The following is a 16,546-nucleotide window of genomic DNA, read 5'->3' as shown; positions in this document are numbered from 1 at the left end:
GGGTCCAGTCCTTAGTGACTCTCAGATTCAGGCCCCTACCCACCCTGCCAAGCTGCCTCTCAAGACCTCTGCACTCAGAGCATCTCAAGCTGAAAGAGACCTTAGAAAGCATCTCAGCCAATGCCTTCATCATACAGATGAGCAAACTGAATCTCAAAGAGGTTTGAGTTGAGATTTAAGGAACGGAACAATCTAGTCAGTCAACAGGTATTTTTTAAAGGGCTTAATATGTACCCCACACAAAAAGAGGCAAAAATACAGTCCCTGTCCTCAAGAAGCTTAGGTTCTAAAGGGGGAGACAACGTAAGCACAAATGAGAAATGTGCAGACTCGATGGATAGTCATCTGACAGGAGAAGCCACCATTACTTGGGTTAATATGTTGGGAATATGGCGCAGCATCAGGCTGTCTGAGTTAGTTTTCACTAGTTACACACTGGTTCCAATAAGTCGATTAACAAAGCTTGATTAAACGCCTGCTCTGCTGCTAGGCATTGGAGATTTACAGACAAAAATGAAAATGTTTTCTGTCTTCAAGGAGTTTTCACTTATTCAGAGGAGATGCTACTGTAAATATGTGTATATCTATACCTATGTGCATAAATATATGTGTATATATACACATGTACAATACACACATGTACATATACGCCAGTATAAATGTATGTAAATGTGTATATACATGCCTATTTGCATGTGCATACATGTGTGTATATGTACACATACATATGTTTGTGTGTATGTATACAAGCATGTGTGTATGTATAAGGAGGCAGCTCATATGTACATGAGGCTTAAGGAGGAAACAGAAGGCTGGGGAAATTAGACCGGAACTGTGACTGTTTATGAAGTGCTTCACTGACAGTAATCTGATGATGGTGGTGGTGGTGGTGGTGGTGATGGTGGCGATGGTGGTGATGGTGGTGCTGGTGGTGGCGGTGGTGGTGGCGGTGGTGGCGGTGGCGGCGATGGTGGCGGTGATGGTGGTGATGGCGGTGGTGGCGGTGGTGGCGGTGGCGGCGTTGGCGATGGCGGCGGTGGCGGCGGTGGCGGCGGTGATGGTGGTGGTGGTGATGATGATGGTGGTGATGGTGATGGTGGTGGTGGTGATGGTGGTGGTGGCGGTGGCGATGGTGGTGGTGGCGATGGTGGCGGTGGCGGTGGCGGTGGTGACGGTGGTGACGGTGGTGGCGATGGTGGCGATGGTGGCGGTGGTGGCAGTGGTGGCGGCGGCAATAAAACCTGTACTACTTACCCGAAGGGCCGTATTGAGGAAAAGAGTTTGGAAACCTTTCCAGCACCATGAAAATGCGAGTTTTTCGTTTACGATGGAATCCTTATCATTCCCACTGAATTGTACTACTTAGAAACAATAGGGATAACAGTCCCTATCTGCACACTGCTTTCCATGAATCCCTTTCCCACATTGTATCCTCGGACCAGAGAGGACTGGTTTCCCCTGAACTTGCGGCTACACCGCCTTCCTCCGGGGCATCGAGATGAGCAGCTATCGCTTGCCCGGGGCCTGGAATGCCCTCTCTGCCCATCTCGTCCCCTCAGAATCCGCCTCCTCTAGGGCTCCACTCAGGGCTCAGGAGCTCTATGAAGCATTCTCAGATCTCCCCAGGGGTTAATGCTCTCTCTCAAAATTGCCTGGTATTTGTTTATCTAAGGACATTGTTAGCCGCCCCCAGTAGAATAAATGCTCACTTTTTTTCTTCTTTGTATTCCTAGCATATAATAAGTGTCTAATGAATGAGATCTTAGTTGTTTCATGTTGCCTCCCTCACTAGACTGTAAGCTCCTTGAGGGCAAGGACTGTCGTCTACCTTTCCTTCTATCTTCAGTGGCTAGCACAGTACCTGGCACATAGTAGGTGCTTAATAAATTTCTATTGACCAACTAGCTGATTTGACTTCACAATATCCCAGACAACACTCTAAAGCACGGATTCTTAACCTATGGTCAACCCTGAAGAGATTTCAAGAAATCTGTGACCTTGGATAGAGAAAAATACATTTATATTTTTACTAACCTTGGATGGAAATTTAGCATTTCCTTCTCTTATGAATGTGGGCAACAAACATGAGTCTGAGAAGGTTTCCATAATCTCACGAAATTGCTGAACGGGACCATGGTTAAAAAAAGAGAAAAAAAGTTAAGAAATACTGCTCTTAAGATGTAAATTATTGACCAGTTGTCTATCTGCACCAATGGAAGAATTTTTCATACTGATAGTTCCTCACACACAGTACACCTCATCAAAAAAAAATGTGTATTCATTTCCTTAAGAAATTATGTTATTACTTTAATTCCTTAAAAGTATGAATATGAAGTTATATGTTAATTTCATACATACTCAAAGATTCCTCCAAAGATCACAATATTTTTTAAGAAAGAAAGAACTGCAAACAGAATGAGGAGACAGCATGTATGGTGTCTACCCCCTCTGCTATCATAATGGTGTAGTATTAAGTCGGGACTTTTTTACTGTTTTCTCTTTTAGCACTTATTTAGTCAAGTGCCCCTAAAGAGTTTGGCCTTTATTTCCTTGATTAAATTAGGAGTCCTTGATGACCTCCTTGCCTCAAGGGAAAGCCTAGTTTACATGCCTTTGAGTGACATGTTTGTGACATCAGAGGCTTTTAGACCACGTAGGTTTAAGTTGCATTTACGTGAAGCTTTTAAATCACATGGGTGAGTCGCATGTATGACTCCCCTTTGACCCTGAACAAGATATGTAAACCCAGAAGCTGGTGTTCTCCCTTGGGACTCTGAACCACAGGAGGAATGCTGCATGACCCTAGGCCAGCCATTGTAAAGAGCTCCCTGGCTTGCGAACCCAGATGTTGATGATTTCTCAGTAACTATGAATTGTGATCTGGTCTGTTTATATTGTGTATGTTGTAACTTGTTTGTATTTGCTCTGAAGTTCAGGTTGCTGGCTTTTCCTCCTGAACTAAGTGAGTTTATATGTATATGTGTGATTAAAGTAAGATTATTAACTCCCTAACCTTACTTTCCTTAGTAAAGCAGATCAAAAGAACCTATGCTGGCAGCATTCTTGTTGTTGGGCTTTCACCCCTACAGCAGCTGTTAGCCAAATTGTTGCAACAAATGGCTAATGTAGTACTGAGCCTTTCAAAATTATGAAGGCATGACATAACCAGCTCCTATTATACCCTCCCATTTGGGGAATTTCTAATTCTCTATTTGTAGGGATTTTCAGGGATTAATGTAAAAGGAGGTTAAACTTCTTAATCCCTCTGACTTCCTTTCTACAACCACCCAGTTATTAGACCCTGATGTTGACAAGGCTGGGGGTGGGGGTCCAGTAACAGCTGTGAAGCCAAGTACAACCCAGCTCCTCCCAGCTGTTCATTAATTCTTCTGGAGTATTAGGAATATCAAAACACTCTCTTGAGGAGATTGAGCAGCCAAAGGAAGTCAGCCCTGAGTGCGTGAGGTTGCCAGTCTAATGAATAAGGAGAGGGAGAATCAACCTTTGAAATCAATCAATGAACATTTAAACTAGCTACTACGGTGGGTAGAGTGCTGGACTTGGCAGCAAGATGTGAGTTCAAATCCCACATCAAACATTTACTAGCTGTGTGTCCCTGGACAAGTCACTTAACTTTTCCTCATCTGTAAATGAGGTTAATGAGAGCCCCAGGTTGTTGTGGATGAAATGAGATAATATAGCACTTTGCAAACCTTAAAGTGCCATGTAGATGCTAACTGTGATTATTCTTAGTTAAATACCTACTGCATGCCAGGCACTGTGCTGGGTTCTAGGGATACAAAATCAAAAGTGAGACCTTCCCTGGCCTCTGGGTAGATACAGGATCATTGATTTAGTGATGGGAAGGAAGCTTAGAAGTCATCGAGTCAACAGCTTCTTTGTACAGATGAGGAAACTGAGGTACCAAGAGGGTAAGTGACTTGTGAAGGTCATACAGCTAACAAGCATCTGATGCAGGACTTGAACCCGGTCTCCAGCCTCCTGGTCCAAGGATCTGATAAGCAAATACTGGATTTGGGGATGAGATTAGGGAAATGGTATAAGGAACTTCCATATGAGGAAACATCTTTTATCAATACAGATTGGCGCCTTCCCTGGCATTTACAGTCTCAGAGAATTGTCTGATGCTCAGGAGAGGTTACGTAATTGGCTCAGGGTCCCACAGACAATACGTGTCAATGGCAGGACAGGAACCCAGGTCTTAGAGTTTCTCAGTATCCCCAACGTACACACAGCTGCTATATTTCCTACCTTCTCTTCCCCAAACCTAAACTCCCTCCCCCAGGGAGATGAAACTCGGTAGTGCCACAGTGGACAGAGCGCTGGGCCTGGAGTGAGTAAGACCCGAGTTCAAATCCAGCCTCAGGTACTTACCAGCTGTGTGACTCTGGGTAAGTCATTTTAAGTTCCATTTGCCTCAGTTTCCTTAGCTGTAAAATGGGAGTAATGGCAGCCCCTACCGCACAGGGTTGTCGTGAGGATCACACGGGATGAAGTTTGTAAGGCCCTTAGCAAAGCATCTGGTACACAGGAGGCACTTAATAAATGCTCGAACGGTGTCTGCTCCCCACCTCCCATTAGTCCTTGGAAGGTCACAGGAGGGGGCCACAGAGGCGTTAAGTGGGTATGACTACGTCAGGCCCCTCCTCAGTCAACTTCAATGGCTCTTATGGCCTCTAGGACTGAGGTTAAGCTCTTTTCTAGACTGCAGAGTCCTTCATAACCCAGCCCAAGCCTAGCCTTCCAGCGTTATCATACATCCCACCCTCCAGCGTCCAGCCCAATTGTCCATCTTGAAGTTTCTCAAATACAATACTTTCTCTCTCCCTCCCTCTCTCTCTTTCTCTCTCTCTCTCTCTCTCCTGTTTGCCCTCTGTCTCTATCTTCTCAGTCTCTCTGTCTCTGTCTCTCTATCTCTGTCTCTCTCCTGTTTTCTTGGTCTGTATGTCTCTGTCTTTGGCTCTCTTTTCTCATGGGCTGTCACCTATGCCTAGAATGCTCTCACCCCTCATCTCTAACTCTGGGAATCCCTTGAGTCTTGAAGACTTCATTGAAGTTAGACTGTCTATTTGCAGCCTTTCCTGAGCTCCCCAGTTGCTAGTACTGCCCTCCTCCACAACCCCTCCCCACAAAACCAAATACCTTTTTATGTCCTTAATATGTGTATGTGTTGTATTCTCCGGTAGAATGAAAACCCCTTGAGGGCAGGAACTGTGTCATCTTTGTGTTAATTCTTTGAGACTCCAGTCTAGCGCATAGATTGATTGATTTCGATGACTGAGGAATTATTGCAGGGAGTCCAGACCCAGGTCCCCTACCTCCCAGCACAGCATAGCTTCCACCGTAACCAGCTAAGTGCAGGCTACTTACAGAAGACAAGAGCCTGGCCTCTAACCCTTTATCTGGAGAGCCCAGAGCCAGGCAGCATTTTTTAGCCTTTTAAGGCCTTCTGATCTTTATGTGTTTGCAGCAGCCCCACCAGCTGAACCAACTCACGCTGACTTTGGGCATCTGTTTTAAATATATACATAGACACTGAAACTTCAAATTATTTTTAATGGGAAGAGACCCAAGGGGTCATGAACCCTAAGCCCTTTTTACACAAAAGGCTCAATCCAATTCAGTTCAACAAGCGTTATTAGGCACAGAGACAAAAATGAAACAATCATTGCCCTTCCAAAGCTTCCATTCTAATGGGGGTGTGGGAAGAGACACATACAGAGAGGAGTAAGTACAACATCTATGTGAAATAAATGCAAAATCACTTCAAGGAAGTGGTGAGGGGAGAACATTGACCCCTTCGGGACCCAAGGTAAAGCAGACAGCTTGGCCAGAATGCTGAGCATAGAGTCAGGAAGACCTGAATTTTACTCCAGGCTATGCTCTCCCAGGAAACCCACATAACCTCTCTGGGCCTCAGTTTCTCCATCTGTAAAATGAGAGGGTTAGACTCGATGACCTCTACTTTCAGCTCTAAAAAACAATAATAGCTAACATTTATGTAACACTTGCCATGTGCCAGGGCCTGGGCTGAGTGCGTTCTAAGTATTATCTCACTTGATTCATCAGACCTGGGGAGGCAGGGGCTATTATTACTCCATTTTACAGATGAGGAAACTGAGGCAAGCAGGGTCAAGTGACTTGCCCAGGGTCACACAGCTAGTAAGTGTCTAGGGCCAGATTTGAACTCAGGTCTTCCTTACTCCAGGCACTCTATCTATCGTGCCACCTAAATCCATGAATCTCTATAAACATTGACTATTAGTATTAACTAGGTCAAGCTTTCCAGGCTTTCTGATTACGTATGCAAAGTAATTTAAACCAGTAGTTTCATAATGGGAAAAGCCGCTGTCTTGGAGCAAATGGGTAATGACTTCGTTACCTAGAGAAATAATACTTCTCGTATCTCAATGACTGGCGGCTAGGGGTGCCACAGTACACAGAGCACTGGAACTGGAGTCAAGAAGATTCATTTTCAGGAGTTCAAGTCCAGCCTCTGACACTTACTAGCTGTGTGAACCTGGCCAAGTCACTTCACCCTGTCTGCCTCAGTTTCCTCATCTGTAAAATGAGCTGGAGAAGGAAATGGCAAACATTCCAGTATCTCTGCAAAGGAAACCCTAAAAAGGGTCACAAAGAGCTGGACACGGCTGGAATGACTGAACAGCAGGCACACCCCCGTGAGATAATTATCACCAGCAACAGTAATAATAATGACGCTGACCTGTGCATGTGTGTTGGTAAGCAACACGGGCTCCTTAGCGCTTAGTTCAGCAAGTGCCCTTGTGGAGTCTGGCTTTTGTTTGCCTTGAGTGATTCAGTGCATTTCATTGAGTCTTACTAAGTGCTAAGCCCCAGGCCCAAAACCCTATTAGGCGTAAAACCTGTGTGGGTGTGGATTGGCCACTAAGGTGGGGCTAACTCCAGGGAGGGCCTAGTTTACATGACTGGGACAGCAGAGGCTCTTAGACCACGTGGGTTTAAGTCGCCTCTTGGTGATGATTCTAGGTCACGCGGGTGAGTCACCTCTGATGCTGAAAAAGATATAAAACCAAGGCTGAGCCTCCTCTTCCTTGGAGCTCTTCCCCGCGGCCATGGTGGCGCATGTGACTCTGGGCCAGCCCTTGCTCTGAGCTCCCAGGCTGAACCTAGATGTTGGTAACTATGAATCTGTATTGGGTCTGTCTGTTGATGTTTGTACTTTGTTTGTAATTTGCTCTGAAGTTCAGGGTGCTGGCTTTTTCCCCTGAACTAAGTGAATGATATTTGTGTGCTGAATTAAAGTAAGCTTGCCAACCCCTTCACCTTGCTTTCCTTAGTTAAACAGATCAAAAGAACCTGTGCTGTTGGCAGCTTTCCAGGTGCTGGCTGCGGGTGGATCTCACACCCCCACAGAAGCTGCTAGCTGGATTGGTGAAACAACATACCCCTTCAGGTTTGCAAAGTGCTTTCTATAAATCCTCTTAGCTGATCCTATGAATAACCCTAGGTGGTAGGGACTCCTATTATCCCCATTTTGCAGATGAGTCTGAGAGAGCTTAAGAAAATTGCCCAGGATCGCATAGTAATTGTCTGCAGAGAAATTCGAGCCCAGGTCTTGGTGACTCTGTGTCTACCCCTCTAAACCCAATGCCCCACTGCTACCCTGATGGATGTTTCTACCACTTGGATCTGGAGCTGGAAGGAGCCTTAGAAATTGTCTGGTCCAAAGGTTCTTCACTCTTTTTTGTATCATGGCTCCCTCTGGCAATCTGGTGAAGCCTATGAACTCTTCCTCAGAATAGAGTTCTTAAATGCATGAAATTAAATACGTAGACTTACAAAGGGAAACCAATTACACTGACATACAGTTATCGAAATATATTTTAAATTTTTCATGGGCTCCAGATTAAAAAAAAAACCCTGATCTAGTCTAACTACCCTCATTTTACTGGTGAAGAAGGTGAGGGGCCTGGAGGGTTTCAAGGTACTCAAGAAACAAGTGGCAGGGTCAGAATCTGAACCCTCAGCCTCAGACTGCAGAGTTCCAGCACTTTTCCCAGTACCATGGTACCTCCAAGTTCAAGATTCCTCCAGGGGCTAATTTCTTTAAAAAGACAAAAAACAAAAAATGACAACTCGAAGACAGGCTGAAGAATGGCGGAGATTCCAATGGCCCAATTTCTGCCATTCCAGATTCTTCTGGTTTTCAGAATCCCTAGTGACCTGCCAGTGATCCCAAGCATTCCAATGAATGTGGAGTAAAAACAGCCCATCCTTTGACGAGAGCCCAGGACCCCAAGCAGGAAGCTTGGTCTCTATTCCTGGGTCCAAAGAGCATGGAGTCCCTGGGAGACATGACTCCTAGCAAGGTCAAGGGTGATGGTATTTCTCAGCCCCTCAGAGTGAGACCAAATCTGGCTGCTCCAGACAAATAAAAGGGGCCACCATGGACGACAAATTTTTACTGGGCCAGATGCCCATCCCATGAAACAGCCACCATGGCTGGGAACTCTATGGGAACTCTTCATTGTTTAAAACTGAAACACTGCACACTTTCCATATATGTGAAGGAAGTATGTACAAGGTATGCTAAGAATTACCCAACAAGGACACCCATTTTCTTGTATTTGAAATAGAATCCTAACTTTGTTAGGATAAGGCCGTGGCTGCTGAAAATATGGGACCAAGAAGGAAGGTGGAGAAAAAAATTGCAAAAATATGTGAAGATGAAGACCTGAGAGAAACAGGGCAGGGGATCAGGGGGCTGCAACGGCCTCCTCTCCACCAGCTTCATCTTTCCGTTAGTATGTTTAAAAAAAATCACAGCTTTCCATCAAAACTCATCACAGTGATGGGACATCTTTGATCTTCCAAATCAGCCATGATCTCAAAGGGAAGCTTAAAGTGTTTTTGATTATTATCTTTAAAGTCTAAAATTCCTTAGGTGAAATTCAGTATGAAATGCATCCATGCAGTCAAGGAAGGTGAGGGAATATGTCCGCATCTGGGCCTGATTAAGCCACAGCTATTTTTGCTAGGCACTGAACTGGAGAGACCAAATTCCTTGATAAAACGAGAAATTTCCAGGAACTATTTGCGAAAGGCATGTCTTCTGTCTGGTTATTTTTGCAGAGTACACACTTAAGCTTGCTCGTTCCCTCTCTGCCGACCTCTGTGAATGAGAGACATTGTCTGTTGGGTCTTTTCCTCAGGGATGGCGATGTTGTGTTTTGAACAGTGTGGGGTCCTTAAAGGGAAGAAGGGGTAGGAGAAAATACACAGGATGCAGAATAAAACAATCTGGATTCTAGTCTTTGTGACCTTTAAGCAAATTCCTTAACCATTATGGGCCTCAGTTTCCTCATCTGTAAAATTAAAGGGTTAGACTCCATGGCCTCTGAGGGTCCTTCAAGCCTTGATCTCTGTGTGAGTGATCCTGTATGACTTCTAAAATGTACCCAATTCTCAGGAACACTGACTCCATGGACATTTCTATGGTGTTTCTGATAGGCTTATCAGTGATCAAATAGTAATTTCTCCTCCATCTTTGAATGCCCCCTTCAAGACTCATCTCCTCCATGAAGTGTTCCCTGACTCCTCAAGCCCACAGGAAGCTATCCCCACTAAAGCAAAGAACACAATGTCTATTTCATTCATTGGTCAACTCAATATGAGGGTGACTTTTATTGATGCCTTTTTATGAAGATGGGAAAGGGGACTGGACCTGGGAATTCATTGGTATCAAGAAGTCCCAAGTGAGAAATCTCCCTCTCCCAATGCACATTGGCCCCTCCTCTGCTCATAGTCTCAGAGAGTTGATGAGGGCACTGAGGAATAAATCGATTTCCCAAGGTCACCTAGCCAACACATGATGAAGGTGAGACTTGAACCCAGGTCATCGTGGCTCAGAGGCCACCTCCCTTGCTGCCCTTTTACAAAGATGAGGCAATAGCCAAGATGAATTTTCATTTTTCTTGGATATTATTTAGAATGTCTGCTTTACTACAGACTCTCAAAGTGTGGTGTAACCCTTTAAAGCATGCTACAAGTGTGAATTGTTATTATTAGTTATTATTATTATTATTATCATAGAGGCAATATTGCCTGGTGGATATAGCCCAGTACTTGAAGTAAGAAAGAGCTGGGTTCAAGTTCTGCCCCAGATGAGATTTTATAAAGCATTTAGCACAGTGCCTGGCACATAGTAGGTGTTTGTTCCCTCTTTCCCTCAGACACTGACTAGTTGTGTGACCCTGGCTAAATCACTTAACCACCCCAAGCCTCAGTGTCCTCATGTGTGAGATAGAGATCATAGGATCACATATCTAGACCCAGAAGGCTCCTCTTCCTCTTCTTCAGCTGCCGTGGATGCTACTTCCCAGGCTGTGCTTCTCAGTAACAGCAATGGCTGGGATTGAAATGACCCTGGACTCAGCAGGTCCTTAGGAATATCAGGTGGTGGCAGGCAGGTGCTTCACTCTGGGCTGTCTACATAGATGTACTATTACTAGCTGGGTAAGTCACTTAAACTCAGCCTGCTTCAGTTTCCTTATCCACAAAGTTGGAATAACAAAAGCACCTACTCCCCATCAACCCATGATTGCCATAAGGATCAGCTGAGATATTTGTAAAGCACTCCGCAAACCTTAAAACCACTATATAGAAATGCTGTTTTTAATATTATTTTTTTTACCTTCCTCAATGTTCAGCATATATAGTCATTGTCTTCTGAACAAGCCTTCTACATTCAGATCAATCAATCAGAAAACGTTTATTAAGCACCTAATATGTACCTGTTGGGGCAGCTAGGTGGCGCCATAGCAGATAGAGTGCTGGGCTTGGAGGAGGGAAGACTCATCTTCATGAGTTCAAATCTGGCCTCAGACACATACTAGCTACATGACCATAGGCATATCACTTAAGCCTGTTTGCCTCAGTTTCCTCATCAGTAAAATGAGCTGGAAATGGCAAACCACTCTAGTATCTTTGCCAAGAAAACCCCAATTGGGGTCACAAAGAGTTGGATATGACTGAAAATGACTAGACAACAAAAGGATTGGAACATAAACCCATCTTCTGTAGGTTCCAAGAGAACATACCCTCGGTACGACTCTAGTTATCATCATTATTACAGCTTACTGTTACTAGTTTGAATTGTAGCATTCCATGTTTTTGAGATAAGTTACTTTGAAGAGATTCTTAAAAGCACCTTCTTCCAAGAAATTCTTAAAATCACCTTCGTTATTGACTCTTGGCCTCCTCATTCCATGTCCCAAGCTGGCCTTTCTTCCTGCCTTATATGTCTTTGATCTCTCTCTATCATCCCTGGTCCTTAGCACAGTGCCTTGTGAAACCAATGCTCCATAACTTTTCGGTTGATGGATTGATTTAAGAAGCCTGTCTGCTTTTCAAAATTCTGGCTTTTGCCCCAGGGAAGCACTTCTAGTCTCCCAACCATGTTGCCCGTCAAAATGACTCACAGGCATTGTGTGGTGGGGGAAGGGGGAGTTCTCCCTGGAGGACCCCAAAAATGCTTTGAGCTCCTTGGAAGGAAAGCTATATAAATCCCTGCTATTAAGGGCTCCATTTCTTTCATTCACTCTGGGGAATAGATATTCTTCAGAAACAGATGAGAAAGGTGCTTTCTCATCACCTTTTGCAAATTCATCCTCCCCCTCTTCCTTCCTTGCTTTGCTCTGGTCTTAAAGTCAGTCATACAAGGAAGAATCTACTGTCTCCGTGGGTGTTTTCCCCTCTATCCTGACATCTCCAAAACAAAAAAAAGATGACCAGCCAAATGAAGAGAGGGGGCCACACTTGTATTTCTGTAACAACTAAGATTCCTAAGCAGGCATGGTCTTTGTAAAAGGTGATAATGGCTCTGTCAAAATGAGGCTATCTTATAGCAGAATGGTGACATGTTGCAAATTTGGCATTCCAAAACAGATTTGGGAACTGAGACATGCCAAGAGAGCACACTAGTCAGAAATACGAGCCATTGGATGGATTTTGAATCATCTGAAAGATCAACATGATGGAGGCCAATTTCAATGATTAAATGGCTATCGTGAGGAAATGTGTGGGTTTTTCCCTTCTGTATCTTATATCCTCCAGGAAGCTGTAAAAGCTCAAATGACCTCGTCTGCTGGAAAGAAGGCAATTGTACTAATATCCTTAATCTCAGCGAACTGTCTCCCAAAGAATCATAAAAGATGTACTCCATTGGCTCAAGTCCCCTTCTCTAAGGTCCTGTGACTTTTTAATGCTCTTTGCTGTATTCATTTCTGAGACAAAGAATAGATCCATTATCCCTGTCAAATCAGGGGGAGGACCCAATCCCATCCAACAAGTTGTCAGGGTGATTTTGTGATGGTCAGTTCTGACTTGTCACCACTCCCTGATCAGCATACCCCAGGGGCCGGCTACCCAGGACCTGGAGGAGCAAATGCAAAGAGCTTTCTTTGGCATTTTAAAGCCTCCACAATCTGGCTCCAGCCTCACTTTCTGGGCTTTTTACTCTTTCCTCTCTTTGATGTGTTCTAGAGTCCAGCCAAACAGTCTTTGCTGTCCCTCGCTTATAATCGACAATCTCCCACTTCCATGCTTTTGTACACGTTTCCCCCCACCATGCTGGGATTGCCCTCCCTCCTCACCTTCTCCTGTTTCTTTCAATGCTCAGTTCAAACCTCACCTCCTAAGTGAAGTCTTTGTTGATCACCCAGCTCCTAGGGCCTCCTTTGCAACTGCCTTGTATTTATTGGGTATCTATTTACATGCAATATTATTTGTCCACATGTGATTCTCCCCTTTATCTAGAATGTGAGCTCCCTGAGGGCAAGAACAATTTCACTTCTATCTTCACGGAGGTAGCTAGGTGGTGGAGTGACTCAGGTTCAGTAAAGTCGGGAAGACCTGAGTTCAAATCCAGACTCAGCTACTTATTAGCTATGTGACCCTGGGCTAGTCACTTAACTTCTGTCTGCCTCAGTTTCCCCAACTATAAATGGGAATAATAACAGCACCTACCTCTCAGGGTGGTTGTGAGGACGAAATGAATTAATATCGTAAAGTATTTCGCAAACCTTAAAGAGCTGTATAAATGCTAGTTTTTATTATTACAGTCATTATTCACGTCTTCAATGTCTAGCTCATCTAATCATTGATCTAGTCATCGCCTGCTGACCAAGCCTTCTACATTCAGATCAATCAGTCATTCAGCAAGCACTTATTAAGCCCTAAGCAGCAGCAAGGACACCTGGCCCAGTTGCCCTTCCCCACAGCAGGGCAGCTGTGGCTGCTGTATCTGATGCAGTGGGAGAGCCCAGCGAAGGATTCTCTTAGTTGCATCTGTCACATTCAGAGAAAAATTGTTGTGCTCCATTCAGATTTGATACAAGCATCTTTGGAAGGGAAAGGGCAGCTTATATTCTGGACACTGTGGTATTTGGAAACCAAAGCGTGAGTTGGAGCTGACACATCTCTCTGACCTCCATTTTTATCAGGTCATGCGCCTGCTCAAATCAATTGCCCCCAAAATAAAATGTAAATTCTATAATCTAGCATTTAGGGCTTGTTCATCACATCCCTGATCTAGCCAGGCTTTTCCCATACTATTTTCCTCATGTGATCATCACACATTCCTGGTGTTTCTATCAGGCCAGGCAGGTGTTCTCACTGTTCCCTTGCACATTTCTGACTCTGCTTTTGCTTATCCCGCTAAACATCTTTTTAAAGTTCCAAGCAGTGTTTAACACAGTTGTTTTGTTCATAATAGGAGCAAAAGAAGTTCCAGGTGGCTGGTTGGGTGGATAGAAAGAGGGATAGATAGATAGATTAGATAGATAGATAGAAAGATAGAGAGAGAGAGAGAGAGAGACATAGATATATGGATGGATGGATGGATGGATTTAAGTGGTTGGATGGATAGGTAAATAAATAGAGTATAACTTCTCAAGAGCAAGAAGGATACTGGAAAGAACACAAGCCTTGGAATCAAAGAGCCTGGGATGAGTAGGTGGATAAACAGAAGGATGGATGGATAGATAGATGTATAAATGGGTGGATGGACAGATAGGGGATGGATGGACAAGTAAATGATAAATGAAATGTCTTCACTTCTTATCTCTGCCTGTCCAAATCTTATTTGTTCTTCAAAGTCACTTGTTCGATGAAATCTTTCTGGGTAATTCTATCCCATTATTTCTTCTTTCTCTGCAATTCCTTCCTCCATGGCACATTTATATCTCTCTTAGAAATTCTATTGCAGAATCACAGAATCTTGGAGTTGGGAGAAACCTCAGAAGAGACCTAGCCCTATCCAAACAAGGTCATAGGCTTATAAGATCATAGATTTAGAGCTGAAAGGGAACTTAGAGGCTAGTTAAGTCCAGCCCTATCACTACACTTGAAAATCCCCACCTGGGGTAGCCCCTCTCCCTCCCCAAATAGCTCACACTTGACCAATGGATTGCTCTAACTCAAGGGTTTTTAAGCTGGGTTTCACAAACTGTCAAGTAGTCCTTACATAGCTTTCAGAGGGGTGAGTCTGTGAACTTAGATGGGGAAAAGTTACATGTTAATTTTCATTAAACTCTAACTGAAGTTTAGCATTCCTTTAATTATTTAAGTGCCATAGGCTTCACCAGACTATCATAGGAGTCCAGGACACAAAAAATGGTTAGTTGTCTCTGTTCTATCTCTTAGGAAGGTAAATTGCTTCTTTGACATTTCTATCCAGTGTTGCTAGTTCTTCCATCTGGAGTCAAACAGAATAGAGCGAATCCCTCCGTCACACGTAAGCCCTTCAAATACTTGAAAATAGCTAGCATATGCTCCTTAAATATTCTCTTCTCCAGGTTTTAGCCTCCATCTTGGTAGTTTCTTCAGGTGATCCTCAAATGGCATAGTGTCCAAATTCAGTCACCCTCCTGGTTGCCCTCATCAGAATCCATTCTATGTAGCAATGTCCTTCCTAATATGGGATGCCCAGTACTGAATGTGATACTCTTATGTGTTCTCATCACAGCAGATTAGCACTGAATGGCTATTTCCTTCATCCTATATTCTATGTTTTATTAAGGTAACCTTAGCTCTTCTTTCTTGCAATGCTACACACATTGACTCACATTATTCTTGTAGTCCACTAAGAACTTAAGGTCTTTTTCAAATTAATTATTCAGTCTAGCAATACCTCCCTATCTCTACTTTTTATGGGCTTTTTTTAAAACTAAATATAGGACTCCAATGAATCTCTTTTAAATTTCATCTGTCCCTAACACCTGAGACCTATTAAGGTCTTTGGACATGCAGCTTCAGTTGACCAAATTGTTAGATACCCCTCCCAGTTTTATTTCATTTGTAAATTTAAAAGGCATGAGATCTGTGCTTTTATAGAGGCACAATGGCTAGAGTGCTGGGCCTAGAGTCAGAAGACTCATCTTCCTAAGTTCAAATTTGGCCTCAGACACTAGCTGGGGGACCCTGCACAAGTCACGTAACCCTGTTTTCCTCAATTTCTTCATCTGTAAAATGATCTGAAGAAGAAAATAGCAAACCACCTTGGTATCTCTGCCAAGAAAACCCCAAATGGGGTCATGAAGAGTCTGACCCAACTGAAAAACAACTAAGCAAAGTCAGTGACAAAAATGTTGAATAACACCAGGCTAAGGAGAGATCCCTGGGGCACTCCAATAGAAATATCCCTTCGTGTTGGCACAAATTAGAGATAGGAACTGGGCCTGTGATTTCATTGGTATGAGGAATTCCTGGGTCAAGAAACTCTCTCCACCAATACACAACATGTTATCTTAAAGAGCTTACTACAGAAAAGGTGTTAAACTCACAGCCCATGGGCTGCATGGGGCCCACAAAACTCCTGGAATAATGCCATAGGGACCATAATTGGGAAATGCTTAGTGAAATAAATAAAAATACAGCACAGCATAGATAATTTTAATTTGCAGTTTTGTAAGTCAATATGCAGCTCACAGGGATTGTTCCTAGTTGAGTTTGGCACCAATGAGCAATGAGAGGTCAAGCAATTTCCACAGGGTCACAAAGCCAATTTGCATCAGAAGCATAATTCATAAATTAATTAAATTGAATTAAATTAAAGCATTTATTAAGCATCTCCTATATGCCAGACTCTATTTTAGTTCTAGACCAATTCTTAATTCACTCACATGCAACATCTAAGCTCTAGCTCATGTTTCTCCTCCTTGTCCACAAGAGAGACTTTGTCAAATTCTAGCAAAGGCTAGAATCCACGCATACTTTGGGGGATTCCGCCTGGTCCATCAGTCTAGTAACCCTATCAGAAAAGAATATGGGGTTTCTTGGGTCTATCCCATTCTTAATTCATCCATGTGCTTACCTTTCTATGTGCTCAAAAATATACCTTAGTCATTTTTGGGGGTGGCAGGAATTGGGGAGTTTAGAATTTGTGATCAGCTACTGTTCTTCAGTTTAAAAAGGCATGAGATCTGTGCTTTTATAGAGGCACAGTGGCTAGAGTGCTGGGCCTAGAGTCAGAAGAAAGTAGAGG

The 16,546-nt window shown here is 43.6% G+C and overlaps 1 long non-coding RNA gene across 1 annotated transcript in view; it reads right to left on the bottom strand.

Annotated features, from left to right (window-relative positions):
- LOC118851827 overlaps positions 1-5,357 on the bottom strand; it is a 29,988-nt gene extending 24,631 nt beyond the window's left edge. The window contains exons 1-2 of the long non-coding RNA XR_005010509.1: positions 5,164-5,357; positions 2,035-2,121 (exon numbers count right to left, since the gene is read on the bottom strand). This is a non-coding gene — a long non-coding RNA (uncharacterized LOC118851827). The remainder of the gene's footprint in view (positions 1-2,034; positions 2,122-5,163) is intronic.
- Between the last annotated feature and the right edge of the window lie 11,189 nt (positions 5,358-16,546).

The sequence above is a fragment of the Trichosurus vulpecula genome, chromosome 5 (assembly GCF_011100635.1).
Source record: "Trichosurus vulpecula isolate mTriVul1 chromosome 5, mTriVul1.pri, whole genome shotgun sequence".
Classification (NCBI taxonomy): Eukaryota; Metazoa; Chordata; class Mammalia; order Diprotodontia; family Phalangeridae; genus Trichosurus; species Trichosurus vulpecula.
The sequence above is the reverse complement of the archived record's forward strand: the minus strand, read 5'-3'. Positions and strand labels throughout refer to the sequence as shown.